At 32.8% G+C, this 13782-nt stretch overlaps 2 long non-coding RNA genes across 4 annotated transcripts in view; one reads left to right on the forward strand and one right to left on the reverse strand.

The window, feature by feature from the left end:
- Nucleotides 1-13782, forward strand: part of LOC108581356 — a 55173-nt gene that overhangs the window by 19894 nt on the left and 21497 nt on the right. The gene's annotated exons all lie outside the window — the stretch shown is intronic.
- Nucleotides 2832-5970, reverse strand: LOC108581357. The gene is made up of 3 exons (XR_004176589.1): nt 5821-5970; nt 5449-5583; nt 2832-3067 (listed from the first exon to the last, which is right to left on the reverse strand). It is a non-coding gene; the product is annotated as an uncharacterized LOC108581357 (long non-coding RNA).

The raw sequence follows: 13782 nt of genomic DNA on the forward strand, positions 1-13782 counted from the left end.
GTAATGAGCATAGTACCCGATAGATAGCTTCTCCATCCTCATCCTCCTCCTACCCTCCACCCTCAAATAGGCCATAGTATCTATTGTTCCCTTCTTTGTTTCCACTTGTACGCAGTGTTTAGCTCCCACTTGTAAGAGAATATGAGTTATCTGCTTATCTGATTTTGCACTAATTTGCTTAGGATTATGGCCTCCAGCTTCATCCATTTTGCTGCAAGGGCCATGATCTCATCTTTTAATAGTTGCATAACATGTCATGGTGTTTAAATACCACATTTTCTTTAGCCAGTCTACCATTGATGAGCATTTAGGTTGTTTCCATGTCTTTGCTACTGTGAACAGTGCTGCAATGAACATACACATGCATGTGTCTTTACGATAAAATGATTTATATTCCTTTGGGTATATACCCAATAATGGGGTTTTGGGATCAAATGGTAATTCTGCTTTGAGTTCTTTAAGAAATCACAAAACTGCTTTCCGCAATGGCTGAACTATTTTACATTCCCACCAGCAGTGTATAAGCATTTCCTTTTCAAACCTTGCCAGCATCAGTTATTTTTTGACTGTTTAATAATAGCCATTCTGACTAGTATCTCATTGTGTTTAAATTTGCATTTCCGTAATGATTAGTAATATTGAGCATATATGCTCATTGACTGCATAAATGTCTTCTTTTGAGAAATGTCTGTGTGTGTCCTTTGCCCATTTTGTAATAGGGTCATTTGTTTTTTCCTTGTTGATTTATTTCAGTTCCTTATAAATTCTGGATATTAGACTTTTGTCAGATGCATAGTTTGCAAATATTTTATCCCATTCCATAATTTGTCTGTTTACTCTGTTGATAGTTTCTTTTGCTGTGCAGAAGCTCTTTAGGTCCCACTTGTCATTTGTCGTTTTTGTAGCAATTGCTTTTGGAGACTTCGTTACAAAGACTTTACCTGGGGTAACGTCCAGAATGGTATTTCCCAGACTTTCTTCTAAGGTCTTTATAGTTTTAGATTTTATGTTTAAGTCTTTAATCCATCTTAAGTTGATTTTTGTATACAGTGAGATGTAAAGGTCCGGTTTCAATCTTCTGCATATGGCTTGATAGTTATCCCAGCAGATTTATTCAATACAGTCCTTTCCCCATTGCTTATTTTTGTTGGCTTTGTCAAATATCAGACAGTTGTAGGTGTGCAGCTTTATTTCTGTGTTCTCTAACTTGTTCCATTGGCGTGTGTGTGTGTGTGTGTGTGTGTGTATACATATTTATACCAGTACCATGCTGTTTTAGTTAACTGTAGCCTTATAGTACAGTTTGAAGTCAAATAATGTGATGCCTCCAGCTTTGTTCATTTTGCTTAGAGTTACTTTGGCTATTCAGGCTATTTTTTAGTTCTAAATGAATTTTGGAATTTTTTTTGAATTCTGTGGAAAACGTTGGTAGTTTGTTAGGAATAGCATTGAATCTATAAATACATTTGGACAGTATGGTCATATTAACAATATTGTCTCTTCCTATCCATAATCATGGAATGTTATTTCCATTTGTTGTGCCATTTCTGATTTCTTTCATCGGTGTTTTATAATTCTTGCTATGGGGATCTTTCACGTCCCTGTTAACCGTACTTCTAAAAATATTATTTTTGTGGCCATTGTGAATAGGATTGCATCCTTGATTTGGCTCTCAGGTTGGATATTACTGGTGTACAGAAATGCTGCTGATTTTTGTATATTGATTTTGTAACCTGAAACTTTGCTGAAGTTGTTTATCAGAAGAATTTGGGTGGAAGCTATGAGGGTTTTTTTTTTTTTTAGGTATAGTATCATATCACCTGTGAAGAGAGATAGTTTGACTTCCTGCCTTCCTATTTGGATGTCTTTTATTTTCTGTCTCTTGCCTGATTGCTCTGGCTGGGACTTCCAATACTATTTTGAATAGGAGTGGTGACAGTGGGTATCCTCACCTTGTTCCTGTTCTCAAGGGGAATGTTTCCAGCTTTTGCCTGTTCAGTATAATGTTGGCTATGGTTTGTAATAGATGGATTTTATTATTTTGAGGTATGTACCTTTGAAGCTTAATTTGTTGAGAGTTTCTAACATGAAGGGATGTTGAATTTCATCAAAAGCCTTTTCTGTGTCTATTGAGATGATTATGTGTTGAGATGATTATGTGGATTTTGCTTTTAGTACTGTTTATGTGATGAATCACATTTATTGATTTGCATATGTTGAACCAACCCAGGAGTAAATCTATAGTCATTCATCATGATATACCACACATAAGTGTATGTGCTACACTTTTAACGATTGGCAGTACAGTAGGTTTCTTTATACCAGCATCACCACAAACACATGAGTAATGCATTGTGCTATAAGGTTATGATGGTGACAATGTCACTAGGGGATGGAATTTTTTAGTCTCTTATGGGACCACTGTTACATATGCTGCCTGTCCTTCATAGAAACATTGTTATGCAGCACACAATTGTACTTTCTTAATCTGAATACTGAGAATGGATCTGTTTGTGTTATTCTGTCGAACTCTACTAACTCCTTGACTTTGTAGGCTTTCCATTTAGATTTTTGTCATATCAGCATATTTCTTACCTAATCAGGGGTTTTAATCTGTTTCTATTACCAACAATCTATAGATATGCTTGCTTTAACAGATTACTGGGCTTGCTTTGTCAACCTAAATAACAAACAGAGAGAGGCTCTCTAAAAGAAAATATGTTTATTTGTAAGTAAAGCATTACAATGGGAATATGCATGCCATGGTAAACGATGTGCACATTCAGGGAGGTAAAGGAAGATAAATGTTTTTAAAGAAAAAAATAAGAAAGGTTACATAATTATTTTGGAATAATTATCTTTGGTTACAGAGATTAATACCAGTCTGAAGTGATGCCAGTCTGAAGTTGGACAGGCAGGTGCTGGGCAGATGTCCTTGCGGAGGTATTCTTTTGTGTAAGGCTTCAATGGCCTTTGTACAAGCTTGTGTTTTTTGTAGTGTTTTGTGACTGTTTTTGTTGTCAGGCACGCAAGCATGAGAACCCTCTCTTCATGGCTTTTCTTGGCTCTGTCAGGGTTTTCTTAACATTAGTGACACAATTTTGATTTTGATAACTTATACATTTCTTCGCGAATTACCTGATCCTAACATTCGTTATCTATAGTACATGATTCACAGCTTGAAATTGTTAGTTCCATATATAAAACTGGTTAGAAATATTTAACATTAGAACATACCATTTTTTCTTCTTTTGACTAAAAATAATACATTTGTGCATATATACATTATACAACGTATTATATACTGTATATTACACACGTATGTATTATACACACATATATGTATATGTTGTGGTATGTGTCTGCATATATATATATATAAACTGGATCTATATATATATACACACACACATATGATCCAGTGTAAAATCTAATTATTCAATTAGCAATATTGGGAGATAATTTTGTATCTCATGATTAATTTGGTTTCCTTTCTTTGGCACTGAGTCTAAGTGAAATTTTATTTCTTGCTACATATTCATTATTAAATAAGCTTTATACCTAGAGTGATAAAATTGGCATTGTTTTACAAACAGAAATAAAATTTTTGATGGCCTTTTTACAGTCTTTTTTCCCTCCTTTAAAAAAATATTATCATTGTATTTAATTATTATGTCTACACTAAAATTAACTACCAACAAATTGTAATTTTATCTAAATTATTTGAATGTTTCTTTAAAATTTTCTAGGCAGAAAGGTAACAGATATATTCCCTACTTGAAGTTATTGGATAACTTTCAAACTGTATTTGTACATTTTTTTCTGTATTAGTCAAAGCCATTTACTGCTGCAGCCTGTAATCAAATCTCAATGCACTTAGAAAGACAGCTATAACTACATTATTTCTCTTAAAGCAGGGATGGCTATTGTAAAGAAAAATCTGGCCTGCAGAATTCATGTAGAGAGCCTTTGCATTTGATTGCACATTGGTAAAATAATGAAATCATCTTTCTGCCACCAGTAACTTCAAGGAAAAGATAAATTGGTGGGTATATTTTATGCAATATGACAACTTTGAAATAAATGAAGACTTCGTAATTCAAAAAATAAAGAGATAGTATTAAATTATATAGTTCTTCAGTGATGGCTCTTACAGTTACAGATTTTTCTTACTGCTAAAGATGAAATGAAAGAAAGCCCAAATCCTGCAAATGCATTTTTCTTGACTTTTGGGGATGATTATATTAAATTTGAAACACATGAAGCAAAGTGAACTTTATGCAATAGACAGGGTATTTTTATCCAGAAGTAGTTTGTTTAATCCTTTTTTAAAGTTCATAATTGTGTAACAGCTTAATGGAGAGAAAAGAAAATCTCCCAGTGTACTTACTACTTATTTCACACAAAACAACAAATGATCATTTCACACAATTGATTCATTGACACTATCTCAATAATGCATCAGCTCTGTTACATTATTTACGTTGCAGTTAATAACTACAACAATGTAGATTTGCATATTGCACGTTGGCAATACAGATAAATTCAATTTTGCAATATTTCAAGCAGTTTTAAACTATAAACACTAAACATTTTAATCAAATACATACAGAAATTCTGAAAGATTAGGGAAAAATACCTAATAGAGTAGTTATTAAGTCTAGTAAAATTGTAGCTCTCTGAAAGTCACCATTATATACTGTTAATCCCCAAACTCCTAAACACATATACACCCATGCACACACAGTATGCATGACCTAATAAATCAGAGTCATATTTATTACTTCCTACATGAAGAAAGAGCACTCACTTCACAGGATCTTACTAGTGTTCCAACAGAGAGAGGTGAGGTGAAAATTTTATGAGGTGTTTGGTTATAGGATTGAGAGGCTTAAGGTAGGTGTTTCCATATAGGAAATCTGAACATGATTGGGCAAATTTTATAGTATTTTTCAGATTGGTAGACACCAGAAGTTTAAGGTCTTGGAGGAAATCTGGATAAGTAAAGAAGTATTTAATAAGCAAATACTTCACTCAGTTTAGTAAATCAGAGCCCAGATAAAAAGGCTAAGTGATTGATCTATTTTTAAAAAATCAATTTTGGAAAACTGCTGTCACATACAATGAAGTTATTGATACGTTTAGAGTGGTATCTTCCTCAGTAAAAAAATTTTCTGGAGAAAATAATAAAGTAATGAAGATATAGGTAATCTCAGTTCTTAGTCCTGTTAAGGTATGTGGATGCAGGAGTGTCTCTTTCATAGTCACCCCTTTTGGGCATTATTTTGGGGGAACTGGAAAATAAACCATTATGAGACTGTCAAGAACTATAAAAGGTCTGGGATTTTGACATACTTACAGTCTAGCAAGTTAGCCTATTACAGTTTCATAGCTAGGGGCAGAAGAAGTAAGATTCCTGGGTCAGAGGCAAAGGACTTCACTACTTACGCAAAATGCAGCAACTAGAGCAGTTCCATATGCTTTCCAGGGCCTATGGAGAGGTGGCAGGTAGGAGGTCAACACAGGATGGACAATGGACAGATGGAAGCTTGTCCATTTGGTAACTGCATTGCCTGGGAAGAACTGAATTTGGTAGGTTTTACTACTTTTGTGGCAAGGGAAAGAAAGCTTGTTCCTTTAAAAAAACATCCTTCAGCCTGATATGTTTTCGACCAAACTCAAATTTTCATTTGAGTATGCAACTTTGTTGATCACTTCGAGTATTATAACCAAAAGAGGACTGGACCAAATCCATTTAATTTTTCTCACACAGTATTTAATTAAAGACAATATTAATATAAGTAGCATCATGAGACCAACCTGCAGCACTGACCTCCAGCACTCCCCAGTGTCCCAGATTCAGTCAACTGTGAATAAGTTCCAGGGGGAAACAGTAGGTCACTTTTCAGAAAGGAAAAAAGTCTAAGGCACGGCTATAATTCATTACAACTTTGTTTAATCTTCTTTAATTCAAGGGCTAAGAAAAGATCATTCAGACTTTTCTGTCAAGTACAACTTCATTTTTCAATTCAATTGAATGTATAAGTGTTTTTAGGATTATTATTTAAAAATCACTGAGATAAAATGTAGAATATATTTTCTAAGATGTATTACTAACATAAGTCAAATTTAGACATCTGTATGTCTCATGTAATTTATTACTTTATAGGGCACAAAACAAAATAATGCTGCCTCTGATAATGTGTGACTATATAAAAAGAGTAACTAAAACTATAATTTTAAAATTTAGGAGTATGATCGAAGACAGTATTCTTTGGTAAACCTGTGTGTGTGTTTCTGACTCTGGTGTTTGTTCTTGGCTGATAATTCAATATGAAAAAAATACGTAGAGAGCATAATCACTTTAATTTTATTAAACAACACAACTAAAATGTCTTTATCACTCTAATAACAAAAGATATATAATGATACCAATTAATTTATATAGAACCTAATATATATTTAAACCTTACAAAAGATGAACTAATATGGTAACTGGAATTTCTTTCTGGTTAAGATCAATTGCTGGAATATTACCGTGTCCCTTTGGAGGTGTAGTATTTCCTTGCTTTTTCATGTTTTCTGTGTCTTTATGTTGATCTCTGCACAACTGGTGTAACAGTTGTTTCTTCCTGTTTTTGAATTTACTTTTGTTGGGGGTGGGGGTCCTTTTTACTGTAGATGCATCTGTGGTGTTGGTTGGGTAAAACCCTTTGGCTTTGCTTCTGGGTACACGGAACAGTGAAGCCTCCAGTGATCTCTCCGGCCATAAACAACGTCAGTGGTATCTGTGGTTTCCTCATGGTGTTAGGGTATGGTTATTACTGGAGACTGTGGTGATGTGTACTGGGGACTGGAATGCCAGATGGGCCCATCTTCGGGCTTCAGTGTTAGTGATGGTGGGTTAAATGTATCTATCCTTGTGTCCCGGGGAGGCATACACTGGCACCTGTGTTGGTGGTTTGTTGGAATTAATATTTTTTCACTAGATTTATCTACATTTAAAAATTATGCACATATAATCTGAAAGAGAATAAGTATATTTTTATCTGCAGGTTTTTTTTCAGTATGTCATGAAAAATACAATAGTCTCCTCCAAATTTCAGTTACATTATACAATAATCTGTTAACGAATACTGTCTTAGGAAGTTTTAAAAGCCAATTTCAGGATTTATTCTTTCTGCCTTTTTCTAAAATAACTGTCATTCATGAACAATGCATTATCTGAATGGGAGTATGAAAGGGCAAAGAGACTAATATCCCATTTCTCCACCATACAATCTGAAATCAGAACATTCCAACAAAGCCAGACTATGTTGTGGCAAGGCTCATACTTCCTCCTTAACTGAAATTTTGTAAGACAGAGCAATATAAGTTGCATCCCATTTTACGGGATGTTGAATATTCTTATTAACAATCTGACACAGCTATTGTATAGTTTTATCGACAATATGCATAATGTTAATAATATTGATTTTTTTCACTGAACTTTTTTATCTGATAATTTGAAATACTTGAGAAACTTATATACAATAAGATGATTAAATACCATTATGCTAAATGTGGTGGGTAGGGAAATCAAGTAGAAACTTGATCCTTGCTATAAAGATTTCTCAAAAGAATTTTTATGTGTTGAGTTGCAACAAATCACAGAATAAAGAAATAATCAGCTCTAATAGTTGCAGATCCTCCAGCATATTTGTCAAATGGTTAGTCCTTAATTACATCACATGATATTATTTTTTTCCTTGGTTTCAGCTCATATATTAGTAGGATTGATAAAATTTTTGCCACATATACATTTCAATAATGTTTTAAATTAAATATAGTATTAATAGTAAGTGCATCCTCAGATCATAAACGACGTAAAGAGGTTAATTTCATACCCTTATATTTGCATTTAGTTTTAAATTACAGATTAGACATTCTGAATTTTTCTAAAGTTCAAAATGATAACCCACATAAGATAGGATTGATATCATTTTTGCATACCCTCCAGCATTTCTTTATTACAATGTCTGTAATACAAAATGTGTGTCTGTGTGTCTTTCTCTTCACTAGCTTAACTTTCTTTTAAATATTTTCTCTGAAATTGCTGCTACTTTGAGTTTAACATTCCACTGACAAATGATCAAAATATAAAAATGCATATACTCACCTACATGAGGAAGAAATTTTCTTCTATAGACTCTCATCATAGGAATCCAAATGAAAATACAACAAAAGTTAGTTTCCTAAAAATTCTAGTAACCTAAGAGATAAATTTATAACTTGGCAGAGAGCTCAAAATGGGCAATATACCTTTGTTCCGAAATGAGATCTCTAACTGCATTGCCAAGTTTTGAGTCAGATAGCTATATTTCTATGCTTTTCACAGTACTATATGCATTTTCTATAGATCTTTCTTTTTGCTTCATGTACCGTAAGAATTGATAGTGCTTCTGGCTCTGATTACTTATCTTCTTTTTCACACTGAAGCTATAAAATGTTTAAGAGTAGTAGGAAATATTTTATCTCTCACATAATAGGGAGAACAATGTGGTAACCTTCATTTGTTCCCTGCAAAACTGTTCCTTCACTCAGCCACAGATCAGCACCACTAGTGCAGGAATCTCTCATCCAACTGCACTCACTTAAATTTTCCTAGTAGACATCATTGCCTCCTGGTTTTACACCTACATCACTGGTTATTTCCTCTCAGTATCCTTTTCCAATCACTTTTATGAAGCACTGTTTCAGGTCATTACTTTAATTGGTTTGGTTACTATTTTTATGCATTCTTTTATTTTCTTTCTTCTTCTTTTTTTTTTTTTTTGAAACATAGTCTCACTCTGTCACCCAGGCTGGAGTGCGATAGTGCGATCTCAGCTAACTGCAACCTCTGCCTCCCAGGTTCAAGCGATTCTCCTTCCTCAGCCTCCCGAGTAACTGGGACTACAGGCGTGTGCCACCACACCCTGCTAATTTTTTGTATTTTTTTTTTTTTTTTTTAACTAGAGACAGCATTTCCCCATGTTGGCTAGGCTGGTCTCAAACTCCTGACCTCAGGTGATCCACCCACAATGGCCTCCCAAATTGCTGGGATTGCAGGTGTAAGCTACCGTGCCCAGTCAATAATTAATTTTTCTATGTATCCTTTGGTCCCTAAGTAAATCTTATTCATTTATTTCTTACATCCATCCAGCAATAATTCATTCATTATTATTTTATTTATTCACACTTTTTGTTACTCAGTGGTAATAGAAATTAGTGTATAAAAAAATCTAAGAGTATATCAAACATACTAAGAGTGAAAAAAAACAGTGATTTTATGACATTTGTAGTTTCTATTAGTTTAGTATCATGTTTATGGTGAAAATCAGAAGTGAAAACAAGAACATTGTAGGAGTTTGTATAAATTTCAGAGAGGCGAGAAAATGAATTAGTCTGATTTTAGAAAACATAAACAAATGCATAATTATTTGATTTAATCAAAAACATAATGAAGAATATTTCCTAAAGTAAATTTATCATTTAAAAAAGTGACCAAGTGATATCATGGAAGATGGTGGAGTAGGAGGATCAGGAATGAGTTTCTTCACTGAAATAACTGAAGAGCTGACAAGAAATGTCAGATTTGACTATTTCAGAACTCTGCAATCTAGGCCAACACTTTCAGCATCCAGAGAAGCGCTTGATTTTTTTAAAAAAAGAGGCAGATAAATTTCACCAAATATTGACAGTTCACATAACATAGAAAGTGCCCTTCTTTGGCCCCATAGAGTAGAGGCTGGCTATTGTTTCAACCCCAACATTATGATGGAGCTTCTTGGGCAGCATTCATTGAAATAATTTAAAGAGACAGAGTACTTTTTATTTCTTCTACATTCAAGCACTTGAGGACATTCCAGTCAGGTTACAGGCTGACTGTAGAGAAAATGGAACATATGACAAGGAATGTAATCCTTGGAAAAGAAGTTTGGAAAAAATCGCTAAACAAATGTATGACTGTGTCCCTCAAAAAGCAACAACAATACCTGGGGAGAAGAGAGAATTTTATATACAGTGTTATCACATTACAACATTACAAATGTATAGCTCTCAACAAATATTATAAAGAATATAGAGAAATACAAAAGTATGTATCATTCACATTTCAAAAAATCAACTGAAACTATCTCTGATGAAGTACAGAAACTGGACTTCCTAGAAAAGACTAACTAGTTTCAGTATGTTGAAAACACTAAAGAATAAAAAAGACAATCAAGAGAATGATGTCTAGGAACACATAAAGATTACTAATCAGATTAAAAGTTATAGGAAGAACCATACAGAAATTCTGATGCTGAAAATTCAAATATTAAAATAAAAATTCACTGAGGAGATGCAACAGTAGATTTGTGCAGCCAGAATAAATAATTAGGGTACTTTCTGAAGAGAGGTCTATTGAAATTAACCAGTCTGAAGAACAGAAGGAAAAAAATGGACAAAAATGAACAGAGGCTAAGGGAATTATGGGATATCATATAGCATACCAACATACTCCTTATGGTAGTTCCCAAAGGAAGGAAGAAAAATAGTCAAAAAATACTTTTAAAATGGCTGAAATGTCCTAAATTTAATAAAACATATGCAACTACACATCCAAGAATTTCTACAAATTCTAAGCAGATAAAGTCAGAGATCCACACCAAAAATAATCAGAAACAATCTGTTGAAAGCTAGACAAAATAATCTTGAAAGTAGTAAAAAAGACTCATAGGGTACAAAGAATCCTCAGAAAAATTAGTAGACAATTTCTCATTAAACAAACAAATGTATTGTCATTCAAGAACTAAATATCCAGCAAAACTATTCTTCAAAGATAAAAGAGAAATTAAAACATCCAAGGTGAATAAAAGCTAAAGGAGCAAGTTCCTAATACATCTGACCTATAATAAATGTTACAAAGCGTCCTTCAGGTGGAAAATCAATGAACAGTAGTAGATAATTCAAATCCATAATAAAAAAAATCTGATAAATCTATAAAAACTAGTGTGATTATGTTTTTTTGGTATCTCCTGCTTTTGTTTTAATTATTACCAATAATATTATACAAAATATTTTAAACAAACGTAATATTAAATAAAACAATAGTAACTCCTGTTTGGGTATTAATTATCACAAATATTATACAAAATATATTAAACAAATATAAAAATATTAAACAAAACAACAATATTAAATAGTTGATTAATCAGGTAAATATGTGGGTGTAGAACATGACTGTCCATACTCTCTGGGTTTGTGTCTTTCTCCTTTGATTTATATGTCTATCATTGATCTAATGCCACACATTCTTCATTTCAGAAAGTAAATGTTGAACTTGGATAATGCCAAGTCTCTCAAATCTATTTTTCAAAATTGTTTCTAGATATTCTAACTCCTTTATATTTATATGTAAATTTTAGGTTCAGCCTGTCAATTTTGACAAAAATTGCTTATTGGAATTTTGATTGTAAGTACGCTAAATAAGTTAATTTTTGGAGAATGTACACATGTTATATCACTTATATTTAGGTCTGTTTTTATCTCTGTGACACTTTTTTTGAGATAGCATCTTGTTAAGTTGTACAGAATGCTGAACTCAAACTCCTGAGCTCAAGGCATCCTCTCCCCTAAGCTTCCCAAGCAGCTGGGACTACAGGAATGCCCCATTGCAGCCAGCTCTATTTTGCAGTTGAAATTTAAATATGTAGCACATATTCCTTTAAATTTATGTTAAGTAATTATATATTTTTATGTGATTTTAAAGGTAAAAATTGTAAACTTTAAGTTACAGTTGTTCATTTCCAGAAAACAGAAGTACAATTTATTTTTGTATGTTGACCTATATTCTATGATCTTTTCAAATTCACTTACTTTTTGAAAATTTCATTATATTATCTGCAAAACTGATCACATTGTCTTTGAGTGAAGTCAGTTTTATTTCTTTCTTTCCAATCCATTTCTTTGATATATTTTCTGGCCCTATTGCACTGAATAATACCACTGTAAAGCACTGAATAGAAGTAATGAGAGTGAACATTCTTGATTTTTCATAATTTTCATGGAAATCATTTTCACTATACAAATATAATTTAACTCTAGACTTTTTTTATAAATGCTTCTCATCAAAATGAAGTTCTCTGCCATTCTTAGGTTGCAACAATTTCTAACACAGGTGTTGTTGCAATTTCCAAAATACTGTATCTACATCTACTGAAATGATTTCATATTATTCTTCAAAATATAAATATGGTCCTTTATAATGATTAATCTTCAAATATTCACCAATGTTACATACAGTAGGATAGAGCCATTTGGTCATGATATATCAGCTACTATATCTACTACTAGAATTTTTTGATATTGGGCTAGAAAATTTTGAGTTTATGTAATGAATGTGATACTTTTTTTACTTTTATAATGTATCACTGGTGTTATAAAATTAGTTGTGTGACAGCTCATCTTCATTTTTAGAAGAGTATTGTGTAATTTCTATTATTTCTTCATTAAATATTTGGTAGAATTCATTAGGAAAGGCATCTTTGTCTTGATTGCTCTTTGTGAGAATGTGATAAAGACTCATTTTCTGTAATAGATTTAGAGCTAACTAGGCGATTATTTTTGTAAGTGAGATTTGGTAGTTTGTGTCTCACAAGAATTATGTCCATTTCAACTCAGCTGTTTAATGGGTTGACATTCCAATGTCAGTAATATATGTAATGTGTGCCTTCTTATGTTTTTTTGAAAAATCAGCCCAAAGGTTTACAATTTTATTAATCTTAAAAAAACTCTACTGTTGTTATATTTTCTCTATGTTTTCTTCATTTTCTATTTCATTAATTTCTGATTTTATATTTATTTTCTTTCTCCTTCTTACATCAATTTATTATTTTTACTGTGGAACCTTACATCATTAATTGAAGACTTTTCTTCCCTTATAACATTATAAACATATAATGATACACAAATTTTTGGCATTGTTTTAGTGATACCACACAAATTTTCACTAGGATGTTTCCATTTCTCCATTAAAATAGTTTATAAATTTCTTTTTATAACTTTCTATTTAACCTATCAGTTATTTGAAAGTATGGCCGGGTGTGGTGGCTCAAGCCTGTAATCCCAGCACTTTGGGAGGCCGAGACGGGAGGATCACGAGGTCAGGAGATCGAGACCATCCTGGCTAACATGGTGAAACCCCGTCTCTACTAAAAAAAAAAAAAAAATACAAAAAAAAAAAACTAGCCAGGCAAGGTGGCGGGCGCCTGTAGTCCCAGCTACTCGGGAGGCTGAGGCCGGAGAATGGCGTGAACCCGGCGGGTGGAGCTTGCAGTGAGCCGAGATTGCACCACTCCAGCCTGGGTGACAGAGCAAGACTCCGTCTCAAAAAAAAAAAAAAAGTATGCTGTTATATCTCCAAATATTTGGCAATTTTTCTGTATCTTTCTGTTATTAACTTCTACTTTAATTTTGCCATGGTCCAAGAATATATTTTGTATGTTTTTATTTGTTGAAATAATACATCATTGACTGATTTCAATTATTTAAGTTTGCTTTATTTTGTTTTGTCTTAGGTTTATCAGCTCTTCTCATATAAGCCTAAACATATGAACATAAATGATACAATTTAAAAGATTAAAAATATCCTACAGATCTAAATATGGTGATTTTGCCTTCTGCTTACATATTTTAAGTTTTGAAAACTCATACAAATAATAGCTCCCTGATATACACTTAGATTCCTTGTCACTCACTGCTGTGTTTGTATAAATCTTC

The sequence above is a fragment of the Papio anubis genome, chromosome 10 (genome assembly GCF_008728515.1).
Source record: "Papio anubis isolate 15944 chromosome 10, Panubis1.0, whole genome shotgun sequence".
Taxonomy (NCBI): Eukaryota; Metazoa; Chordata; class Mammalia; order Primates; family Cercopithecidae; genus Papio; species Papio anubis.